Here is an 11040-nt window from a genome sequence, read left to right on the forward strand (position 1 = left end):
TATTAAAAACATAATGCATAATAGATTAATCCCATGTTGGACAGAAATATTGAAAATAGATGTTCAAAATTTCTTCTGTCTCCTTAAGTTTAGCAATGTATTAATGCACAGTGTGGAGGTATTTTTTAAAAATAATATTTGACAGACATGTAAAACATGTTGCAGGGAAAATATCATTGTGTCTTAATTGATGCATTTATTTTCAGATTAGCACCACATAAACTGTAATGCCATTGTGTAGTCTCTGTCCATCTGTCCTCTACTTGCAGCCTTATTTGCTCAGGATTGGGATTTACTCTTATCATAAGGCGAAGTACCTTGACTTTTAGGATTCAATAAAGTTTAATTCCCAACAACTTCAGACACCTTGAAAAGGCTGAGATGCAACTGAAGGCCGCAGATTCCCTTTATTTGTGCAATGCTTTTCAAGTCAAACAAGTAAGTCTACTTTTAAAAATATTACTTCAGCCCACAGATTATATGTCATGGACAGTACTCTCTAAAGATAACCACAGAAATGTGACAATAACAATTGGATATGGAAACTGGTTCACAACATAACTGAAAGCCAATTCCATATCAAACTGTTTTTGCTACAATTCTTCTAATATGTCCCATAGTTCTGAAACATATAAACATTAATTGGGCAAACTGCCATGCTTATGACAATTAATTTCATGAGAAGTAAACTATTTGTGAACAAATACGTCTTAAACACTGAATAAATTGTTTGGGGCATTTCAAACTCTAGTTTTCATTATAATTTATGAAATCCAAATTCTTTTTAGTCTGCACTATTTACCAAACAAAAATAAAAACAGCTTTAGGAAACTTTAGAAAACTTGCAGAGAAAAGAAACTTGAACATAAGGGATATTTTTTATACAATTTTTATAATGTACATTGGTAGAAATTGGAAACTGTGGCCAATTTGGAGGTCACTGAAAATGGCAAATGAGTTTTATCAACAGTTAATGACAATTCAGAAATACAAAACGTTATGTTTCCCATTGATCTTTTCTAGTAATAACTATTATGACGTGTTACATTCAACTGCTGCATTGAGGGGATCTGTAGGAATCTCTTTGGAATAATATGAAGCCTGACAAATTTTATATAATTGAGTTGTTTTAGTCTTGGAGTCCATATTTTCCCCACAAAATTGATAATAACTGTTCTATATTTTGGCAGAAATGGAAAAACATCTATATTGATTGTTCATTCTTAATCAGTCAAGTCTACCACCTATAGGGTTTCTTTTTTTACAATTTGGAGGTTTCTGAAAAAGGACACATTTTGTTATTATCAGGGCTTTTTTTGTCATAGAACCCCCAGAACGGAGTTCCGGCACCTTTTTTGGATGGAATCTTGTAGGGTAGGCAAGGTGGGTTGTATGACGTGTGTGAGTTCCGGCACTTTTTTTTTTTTTTTTTTTTTTTACAAAAAAGCACTGGTTATTATTATTTCATTGTTCATGAAATACATTACAGAAGAGAACCTAAAGAAACACATTTTGTTATTATTTCATTGTTCAGGAAATATGTACAGAAGAGAACCTAAAGAAACCCCGAAGAACAGCTAAAGAAAGCATATGTCACAGAAGTGCATCTAAAGAAGGCCTGAACAATTTCAGAAGTGAGAAAGAAGTGATTCACCAGTTCCAATTTTCCATGCTTTTGTTTTTGTGGGGGAGGGAATGTTTATGAAAGTATCATAGAGTAAGAAACTGATAGCATCTCTGATGTATTGGGGCAGTTATGATGGGCGGGATTAAGCTTCTGTTGATTTTAGCTATCACAATGGGCAATATATGTTCAGTTGCACAGAATGATTCTTACTCACTACTACTTTCTAAACAAAAAGGAAAAATTAGAATGCTTCATTCTGCACAAGAAGATTCTACTTGGTTGCAAAGGTTCAAAGATTAAAGTCACACTTAAATGAGAAGTAAAGTAGTTTTAACTGACACTATATTACTTACTGGTCTCCAAAGGAGGATCTGATACCTTGAGATGATAGAAGGCTGCACCAGATCAGGCATGTCTGGAATGGAGCCATTTCATTACATTGGAGTAGGATTGTATAGGTTAACAGTACTAAGTATGTCCCCCAAACCAAGTTTTTAGTTTAAATAAGTATTTACAAGATGTAATTACCCATCAACACATGCAAATTCTATGATAGCCATTCATTGTTTGTGCCAGTTATGTTATTACAGGGGTGTCAAATTGCCGGCCCATGGGCTGGATGCATCATAGCGAAACCACGCCCACCCCATTGCCGGCAATGGCAAAAAAGTCACAATATGTCGCAACACGTCATGTGACGTTGTGAGTTTGACACCCCTATGTTTTTTTGGAAGCAGCTCTTTCACCTCCCAGTGCTGGGATTTAGGTTGCCTTCCAGATGAACTTTTAATTCAAAGTAACAATACATAATCACTAGTTCATTTTCTCGTGGCAATGTCTTTCTACAAGTCCCCTAAAATAAACATTTGCTAACTTTGTCATTGTAGAAGCAATGGGAATACATAGAGTGCAGAGCTGACTAAGCAAAGTTGGGGCTGGTTAACACTTGAACTATCAGGAAAGACCACCATTCTAAGGGTCAGAAAGTTAAAAAAAAATCTAGAAGGTCAATGGGAGAGTACTTCCATTTTGCTATTAAAAGTTAAAATGTTTTCCCTGTCCAGTCGTGTCCAACTCTACCAGGTGGTACTCATCTCCGTTTCTTAGCTGAGAGAGACAGCATTGTCCAAAGACACTTCCTTGGTCATGTAGCCAGGATGACTATATACTGAGGCGCACATAATACGGTTACCTTCCCACCAAGGTGGTACCTACTCACATTTAATGCTTTCGAATTGCTAGGTGCATAGGAGCTGGGGCAAGAACAGAACTCACTCTGTCGCCCAACACTCAGTTTTCGAACCCTGGCTTGTCAGCTTTCCAGCTGACAAGCTCAGTGTCTTTAACCACTATAGGGAAGTATTCATGTAAGGGCCAGGATTGAAAAACTACTCAAGGAAAACTTTACTATATCTCCCCAACAGCACAAAAGTTGGAGAAGTTTGATAAATTCATTCACTGTGTACTTAGAAACTAGACTTGCTCCTCCCATCTCCTTATAAAATTCTTTCACTGCAATCGGGACTGGAAAGAAGTTACTCCAAGAATGAGATTATAAGGATTCAATATTTATTGGAAGGAAGAATGTTCTATTGAATCCTGGGGGAGGGTTGGAAATATTTCCAAGCTTCCAAGGACCATGTTTAAAAAGTAATTCAAAATCCTCAGGTAGTCCTCGACTTATGATCACAATTTCCCCTGCTAAGCAAAGTGGTTGTTAAGGGAATGAGGCCCAATTCACCAACTTTTTTTTTGTTGCAGCTTTTAAGCGAATCACCAAAGTTGTTTAGAGAATCATGTGGTCATTAAACAAATCCAGCTCTCTCCATTAACTTTGCTTGTCGGAAGCCAGCTGGGAAGGTTGCAAATGGCAAACACATGACCCCAGGATACTGCAACCATCATAAATACATGCTGGTTTCCAAGAGCCCAAATTCCGATCACATGACAGTGAGGACGCTGCAATGTTCATAAGTGCAAGGGCCAGTCATAAGGTATATTTTTCAGTGCTGTTGTCATTTTGAACAGTTGCTAAATGAATGGTTATAAGTAGAGGGCTATATGAATAGTTTAGGGTGGTAAAACGCAAGTCCATTTTTGTCTGTTGTTTGTACAGAAAAGACTGGACATATGCATTCATACACACACATACTCACACTCAATTTTATGTGAAAGACAGCAGCCTCCATCTGCTCACAGTTTTAATAACTGTCAGCTTTATTCATGTGACAAGTTATTTTCACACCTCCATTCTTGCCCTACAGCTTCTACTGAGATGTGGGAAGACAATACTGATTTTTGGAAGCACACAGATTGCTTTTCTGTATCCCTTAATATCTTTATGCCACTGACAAAACTTTGAGAGGGTTCACATTTATTTCAATCTGCTTCAGATAAGCTCAGATTCAATTTGGATATGTTTCAAACTTTTCCAAATCATCAACGTTCAATTTTCCCACTTGGCTGGACTGATAACACATGACTTATAATTGGATTCCTTCCCATCCTACGTTTTGCATCTGGCTCCACCCCAGGCGATATTTTGCACTCAACGGCTTTCGTTAAAACACGAAGTAGATAACGTAAGCTTTCAATTTGCTCATATCTGATCTACAATTTATCAATGATCACCATGCTTGTCAGTATGTATTAAAGTCATTTCAAAGAATTAATCAAGTAAATTTACAGTGAAAACAGGGACAACAATTCTTCATAGTTTCTTTTTAAAATAGGAAAGATGGAAAAATCCTGCCTCTCTGCATAATCCCAGAATGGTTAAAATATTTTTCTGCCTCCTCCTTCTCCACTGCCTCATTATTTGCTATCAAGCCAATATAAATTCTTAGCAACTTCTCCAGAATTATCTATTCCCATCCTGGCTGTTGAGGTGTTCAGTGATACATTATCACCATTATAATTGGGTGCATCTACCTTACTGCTAATGGTCCTTTCCTTCTTTCTCTTTCCACCTTTCTCAGTATTATAGACTTCTCAAGAGAGCTGTATCTAATGCAGGGATGTCAAACTCAATTTCATTGAGGGCCATATCAGCATTGTGGTTACCCTCGGGGGGGCTGGGGTGTGTGGCCTACTAGGTGGGCGTGGATGGAATGGGTGTGGCCTACTGGGTGGGCATGGCCAGCTCTACATCATTCGCGTCAAGGGTGCCTGTGGGGGCCTGGGCAGAAGTGGGACAGATCTGAGGGTCTCTGGCAGAAAGGAGTGGGACCAGGGCAGAGCCCATCAAGCCGTATATGAGAAGTAGGCGAGGGTCATTTGCTGGCTACTTCCAGGCGATGGTGCATTTCTTCATTCCTCATAAAGGGTGACACCTCCCCAGCATGCACCCAGGGGGTGGGGCCGACACGGCAGGGACTGGTTCCTTGCTGTTTCCAGACAGTCTTGTGGAGCTAAGACTGAATGCATTTCAGCATAGATGGTCACCACAAAGTTGTACATTGGCTCCCAGCCGGCCTAGGCCAGGGCCAAGGAAGCGGGGGCCATTCCCTCACTGTTTTCAGGATGGCTTCGCAGGCCACATGAAACCACTTCGCAGGCCACATCTGGCCCCCGGGCCTTGTGTTTGACATGTCTGGTCTAATGTATACAAAATGTAATAATTTGAGCTTCATCTTTTATCTCTCACATGAGAACACTGATTTCTTCTAGGATCCATTTATTTGTTTTCTTGGCTATCCTATGAGATTTCTCCAACATAAAAGTTGGCATATTGAACAGACCGGTACTCTATTTATTCTTCAATAATGTCAGTGGCTTCTGTAAAGCCAAAGAAGTGAAGACATCTCCTTTATAAGTAGTATGGAAGCTAGTTGGAATGGCAAGTCAGGGCCAGAACAATCCTTTACCTGTCCAATCAGCTGCAGATTGAATGGATCTGAATGACTATATGCAAATAGGTAAGTGAATACATGAACTCCTAAATTCAGCCTCTTATTTAGATTGTGTCACCATTCACTGCAGGAGTATTCCCAGCAGAGGCAGTGCAGTATTCGGGAAAAACCAAAACAGTTCTCTAGTCTGATGTACATAAATCTTGACACGGTACCTTCTATTCCAGTAAGAGCTTATGTTAAATTAAACCACATTGGCCTATGTTAAATTAATCCCACTGGCTATCAGTTGGTCTACACCAGGGGTAGGCAATCTTGGCTCTTTTATGACTCGTGGACTTCAACTCCTGGCTCAGGAATTCTGGGAGTCCTGAGTCATAAAAGAGCCAAGGTTGCCTACCCCTGGTCTACACAGTTTCTGAGCCAGCTGTTAATAGCAACAGCAATAGAGACTTATATACCGCTTCATAGTGCTTTTACAGCCCTCTCTAAGCTGTTTACAGAGTCAGCACATTGCCCCCAACAATCTAAGTCCTCATTTTACTGACTTTGGAAGGATGGGAGGCTCCTAGAATGAGCAATGAAGTAGCCTGCAGTACTGCATTCTAACCACTGCACAACCACGGCCCACCACCACCCTGACTAATGTTCCGGATGCTAATTACCAGATGACTGCAAAGAATACAAATTCTTCCATTCCCTACCAGTCCGTTAGATCTGAAGAAGCTTCTAAGAAGAGAAGTGAAATGTTTTCAAAGAAAAAAAACAAGAAAGTACAGTTGCCTTTTAGTAAGGTGACCAACTTTTTTATAATGAAAAGGACACAAATAAATTGAAGAAAAAATATTGTAAATAAAAGAAACATTTTATTCATTGCAACAATAATACAGACAACTTGCATGTGCAAAATTTGCCAGCCGGGTGCTTTGGCGCGCTCAGCAGCAATTCCTATTGGCTTTCGAAAACCAATAGGGGGAGTAGCACAGCTCATGCAAAAGTTGAAAAAAAAACCCATCAAAAAAAGGTGCTGGAACGCTGTTCTGAGTGTTCTATGAGGGAAAAAAAAGCCCTGCAGATTAGTCTTCAAATATCGAAAAGGAGGACATGTAGGAGGACACTTTTCGAGGGAGGACAGAACTTACAAAAGGAGGACTGTCCTCCCTAAAGGAGGACGGTTAGTCACCTTACTTTTAGAAAAAGCATCTTTGGGACAACATGACCTGGATGATTGAGAATCTCCATTGACATTCCACATTCTGTAGGATATATAGAGAATGACATCCATGGTGCTTATTTTCTTATTCTTATTTATCCCCTATCTTATTTGTATCATTCAAACTCAGGACGCTTCTTATTTTTCTTTCACGACACTTTCATGTTCCTGGGTAGGAAACTAAATGTACGACTGGTAGAATCTTTTGAAGTTCAGAATTAATTCTAAGAGCCTGGGATATTGATTTTCAGGATAGAACTTCAAAGCTTTTAAGCATTAGAAGTGCAGCATATTAATCTCCATAGTGACATAATACATCTCACCTTATATTACCAAGAAAATAATTCTAATTAAGAATGCCAAGTTGTTTTTTTAAAATTTCTTCTGAAGTATAGAACTTTACCAATGTGAAACCAGTGTTTACCATGCACAGGAATAGGGGTATTCTGCATTTAATTCTTGAAATCAAGTGATGCTTTTTGACTCAGGATTTTGAATTACTTTTTAAACATAGTCCTTGGAAGCTTGCAAATATTTCCAAAGCCCCTCCAAATATTTCATCTGTCCTTCTTTCTTTAGTTCCAAAACCATCCTTCTATAGGTTAAAGATGATCATAAAGTTAAAAGAAATAGCATTTTATATATAAAAATCATTGTCTGAAAGGGAGCAACATACTACCCTCCCACACCATATCCACCACTATTTAAAAGGGCCCATCCAACCATCCTAACTCAAGATCGTGGAACAAGCCAGGTTAGAAAATGAGGACCATGCAAATTTCCAAACTATGCTGTTCCAAAAGGAAATTATAGTAACAGAGAGGCCCTACCTCCTGGGATGACACTGCTTGATTGACGGAACCCAAAGCAAGCCAACTTCCACAGAGGAGCACATAAGATGGGCAAGCACTTTGGGAGATGCATCCTCTAATAGTTATGTCCTTAGGCCATATAGGGATTTAGCAACTCAGCAACTTGAAATTTATCTAAAACTAACAATCAAGATCATTCAGAGTGCAGAGGTATTATATAGGCACAGGAAGGCTTGTGCATCACTGCTTCTGCCACTGCATTCCAGAGCAACTGTAGCTACAAAGTGTCTCCAAGGGCAGCAATAAAGGCACCTCTTGCAAGGTGACCCAGGAATGAATGACTATGAGGAGGGCCTCTCAATCCAAGAACAAGTACAAATAATAAACAAATTGAACCTGTGGAAAATCCAGGAGGATCCCCAGAGTTTGCACCAGTCCTGAATCGGGCAATGCAACCCTGTTCAGGACCATGGAGGAAAATCCTTAAATCTGGGAGGACCAAGCACCCACCACCACTTGGTTTTTGCTAAAGTTGAGTCTAAGCCTATTCTTCTTCATCCAGGCCCCAACAACCTCCAGGAACCGGGAGAAGACCTTAACTACATTGGGCAGTCAGCTAGGAGTCAGGAAGTACAACACGATGTCATCCACATAATATTCATACATGACCCCCACACCAATAGATAATGTTCCCCAGAAGCCTCATGTAGAGGCAAAATGAGAGACCAAATCCTAAGGAACCCCACAATTTTTTAAATTAATTGATACTTCTACATACTTCCTACTTGTTTTGGACTTAAGCCATGTTGTTCCCTTCATCGCTTTGGTAACAGGTCTGGCCTCTCAGTGTCATCTTCTTTACTTTCATATCTACTGACTGCATACTTGATAGTGAAAGTAGACCGAAGACAGCTTATACTGTAGCATTACTTTATGTCTATTCTTTACAGACAGACTAGCACTTAGTGGAGTGGCCATGAAGGTCTTTTCTTCAATCAAAGCAGTCAGTTTCATCATCTCCACCAACTCCATTAATTTCACCATCCATTCATCCACCTATGACACTCATTGAGAGAGTTAGGTGACAGGTATAAACAGAATATTCTATTTAAAAAAACCATCTTTTACACTATTTGGATGAGTCTATCCAGTACTTCCCATGGCATCATGAAAAAAATCAGGCTGCTCAGCAAATACAACCTCCACAAGACAAAGGCAGCTGAACAATCGGAGGGAACATCAATAATCATCTGCCCAAACTTTCCTGACAAAAGGGGGAAAAAAACCACAAAAGCTTTTTCAGTTCTGTAATACTATCAAAAGTTGAGCTTAGTTTTTTTTCTTGAGGTATCATTCTTGGAGATCCTCTATTATCACCAGTCACAGTAAGAGTAGATCAAAGTTTCTTCCAGTTTTCTGGTCTTTATATGTATCCTTTATAATCCAAAATTCCAATAGGTTCAGTCCTGAAAGCAGTATTTTATAGTGATTCTTTGTCTCAAGTATCCAAAAATTGTCAATCCAGCAAGGTTGTAATCCACAATGTTCGAATTGTTCAGAATGTTCAACCTCTCTGAAAACAGCTCAAAAGTCTCTCCCAGCCTGGTGTAGTCCAAGGTCAAATTTGTCTTTCTCTCCCACTAGCTCTTGAAGTTAAAAACCCAAGCTCAGTAAGTATTTATAATCCAAGAAGGTCAGGATGATAAGTATGCCAAAATATTTTCCTTTATTGCCAGCTGTTCTCCCAAGCTAGGAATCATCCAAGCAGCCAGGAAACAAAATATACACAAATCCACCACTAGATGTCATTCCAAGTCCATTTTCCACTCTTAAAACAAAGGATTGATTTCTTGTATTTCACCTCAATGTTTTTTTTTCAAAGAGAAAAGCTTAACAGTTATCTCAGTTCTCAAATTTATCAAAACTGTAGCTTTATGTTACTTCCACTTCAGTATTGTATGTTTCTATCCCCCATAAAATTAAAACGCTGCTTCCATTTACATTCAGAAGTTTTTAGCTTCTTGGGAGCCTTTCCCAGGAAATCAGTTGTAAAATAGTAAAAAAAGAATCAATATTCTCACCCAGTTCCAAACATGCTGTTTACAATGTATTAATTAGTGCTTTTTTTCCCCTTTGGTCGTCAGCAGCTAATGGCCGGCCACAGGAATGTAGCTGGTCTTTCCCCTGCTGGTTTGGAGGGCTTTTCTTGAATCAAATGGAAAGATCACAATCTCTCTGTGATCAACGAGGCACCCCCCTTCATCGCCTCTTTGGGCCAATTTTAGGCCCCTTTTAGGGCCCCCAGCAGGGCAACATTGGGTGCAGAAGGCAGAGCCCTGCTTTCCTGCGTCCCGTTCCGCCACAACGCAAACCAGAAAATTTCACAGATACTCCTTCACATACCACTGTAATTGAGCTTGCAATTACAGTTGAAAGTCATGACAGTCATTAAACAGGTTATCATGTCACTGCACTGAATTTTACAACCTTCTTTTTACAGAAGTTGGAAAACTAACACAATTGTTTGCCAAAGTTAAGTAAACCCATTGCTCACTATGAGTATTTTTTTTGTCAGAATACAGGTTTCCAGCAAAAAACATCAAAAATTGTGGTCATATGACCGCAGGACATTGCAAATGGCCATAAATGCAGCCAATTGCCAAGCACCCAAAAGGCAGTCATGTAATCTTGGAGGGGGAAGCAGCCATAAGAACTTTGTATTTGGGTCATAAGTACCTTTTGGGGAGGTCCACCGTAACTTCAAATTGTTGGTAAGTGACAGATTGTAATTCGAGGACTACCTGTACTTATATCTTTCTTTTTAGGAATTTACAAAACATTCCATGAACAGATTAGCCCCATACCCAAAACTACCCCAGAACACAGAATAATTGTTGGAGGGGGCCTTGGAGGTCTTCTAGTCCAGGGGTCCCCACCCCCACCCCCGGTCTGTAGACCAGTACTGGGGCACTGCATGCCAGCAACCAGTCTGCACAAACAAGCAAAGCTCCACCGGGGAGATGCAGGCAGCACACAAAACCATGCAGCCTCCAGTCCGTGGAAAAAACTGTCTCTACAGTGGTCCCTGGTGCCCAACAGATTGGGGACCTCTGTTCTAGTCCAATCACCTGTTCAAGCAGGAGACCCACTACCATTCCAGATAAATGGTTGTCTTCTTGAATCCAAGTTCAGGCAGCCTATATTCAGTCCAACACTTATACATATGATCCAAGCATAGGCTCAGAATACATGCATTCCAAGTACACATTTCCCAGAGAAAGAGAGAGCACGACAATGCCATCTGCCATGAATGCAAGAAGGGAAAAGGAGAATCAGAACACAGGGGAAAGGAACTGCACCAGATGAGTTACATTGCACTTGAGGAGAAGGAAGAATTAAGAGTATTGGTTAATAAATTTAATGGATGACACTAGAACGACCGTCTTGGTTACTCCCACTAGCAGAGGGAATGTCAACTAAACAATAGCAGATGGCTTTTTATTTGCTCGGCAAAGAGCATCTTCAGAAAGGCGTCTC

The sequence above is a fragment of the Crotalus tigris genome, unplaced genomic scaffold (genome assembly GCF_016545835.1).
Source record: "Crotalus tigris isolate CLP2741 ecotype Arizona unplaced genomic scaffold, ASM1654583v1 scf7180000018030.5226217, whole genome shotgun sequence".
Lineage (NCBI taxonomy): Eukaryota > Metazoa > Chordata > Lepidosauria > Squamata > Viperidae > Crotalus > Crotalus tigris.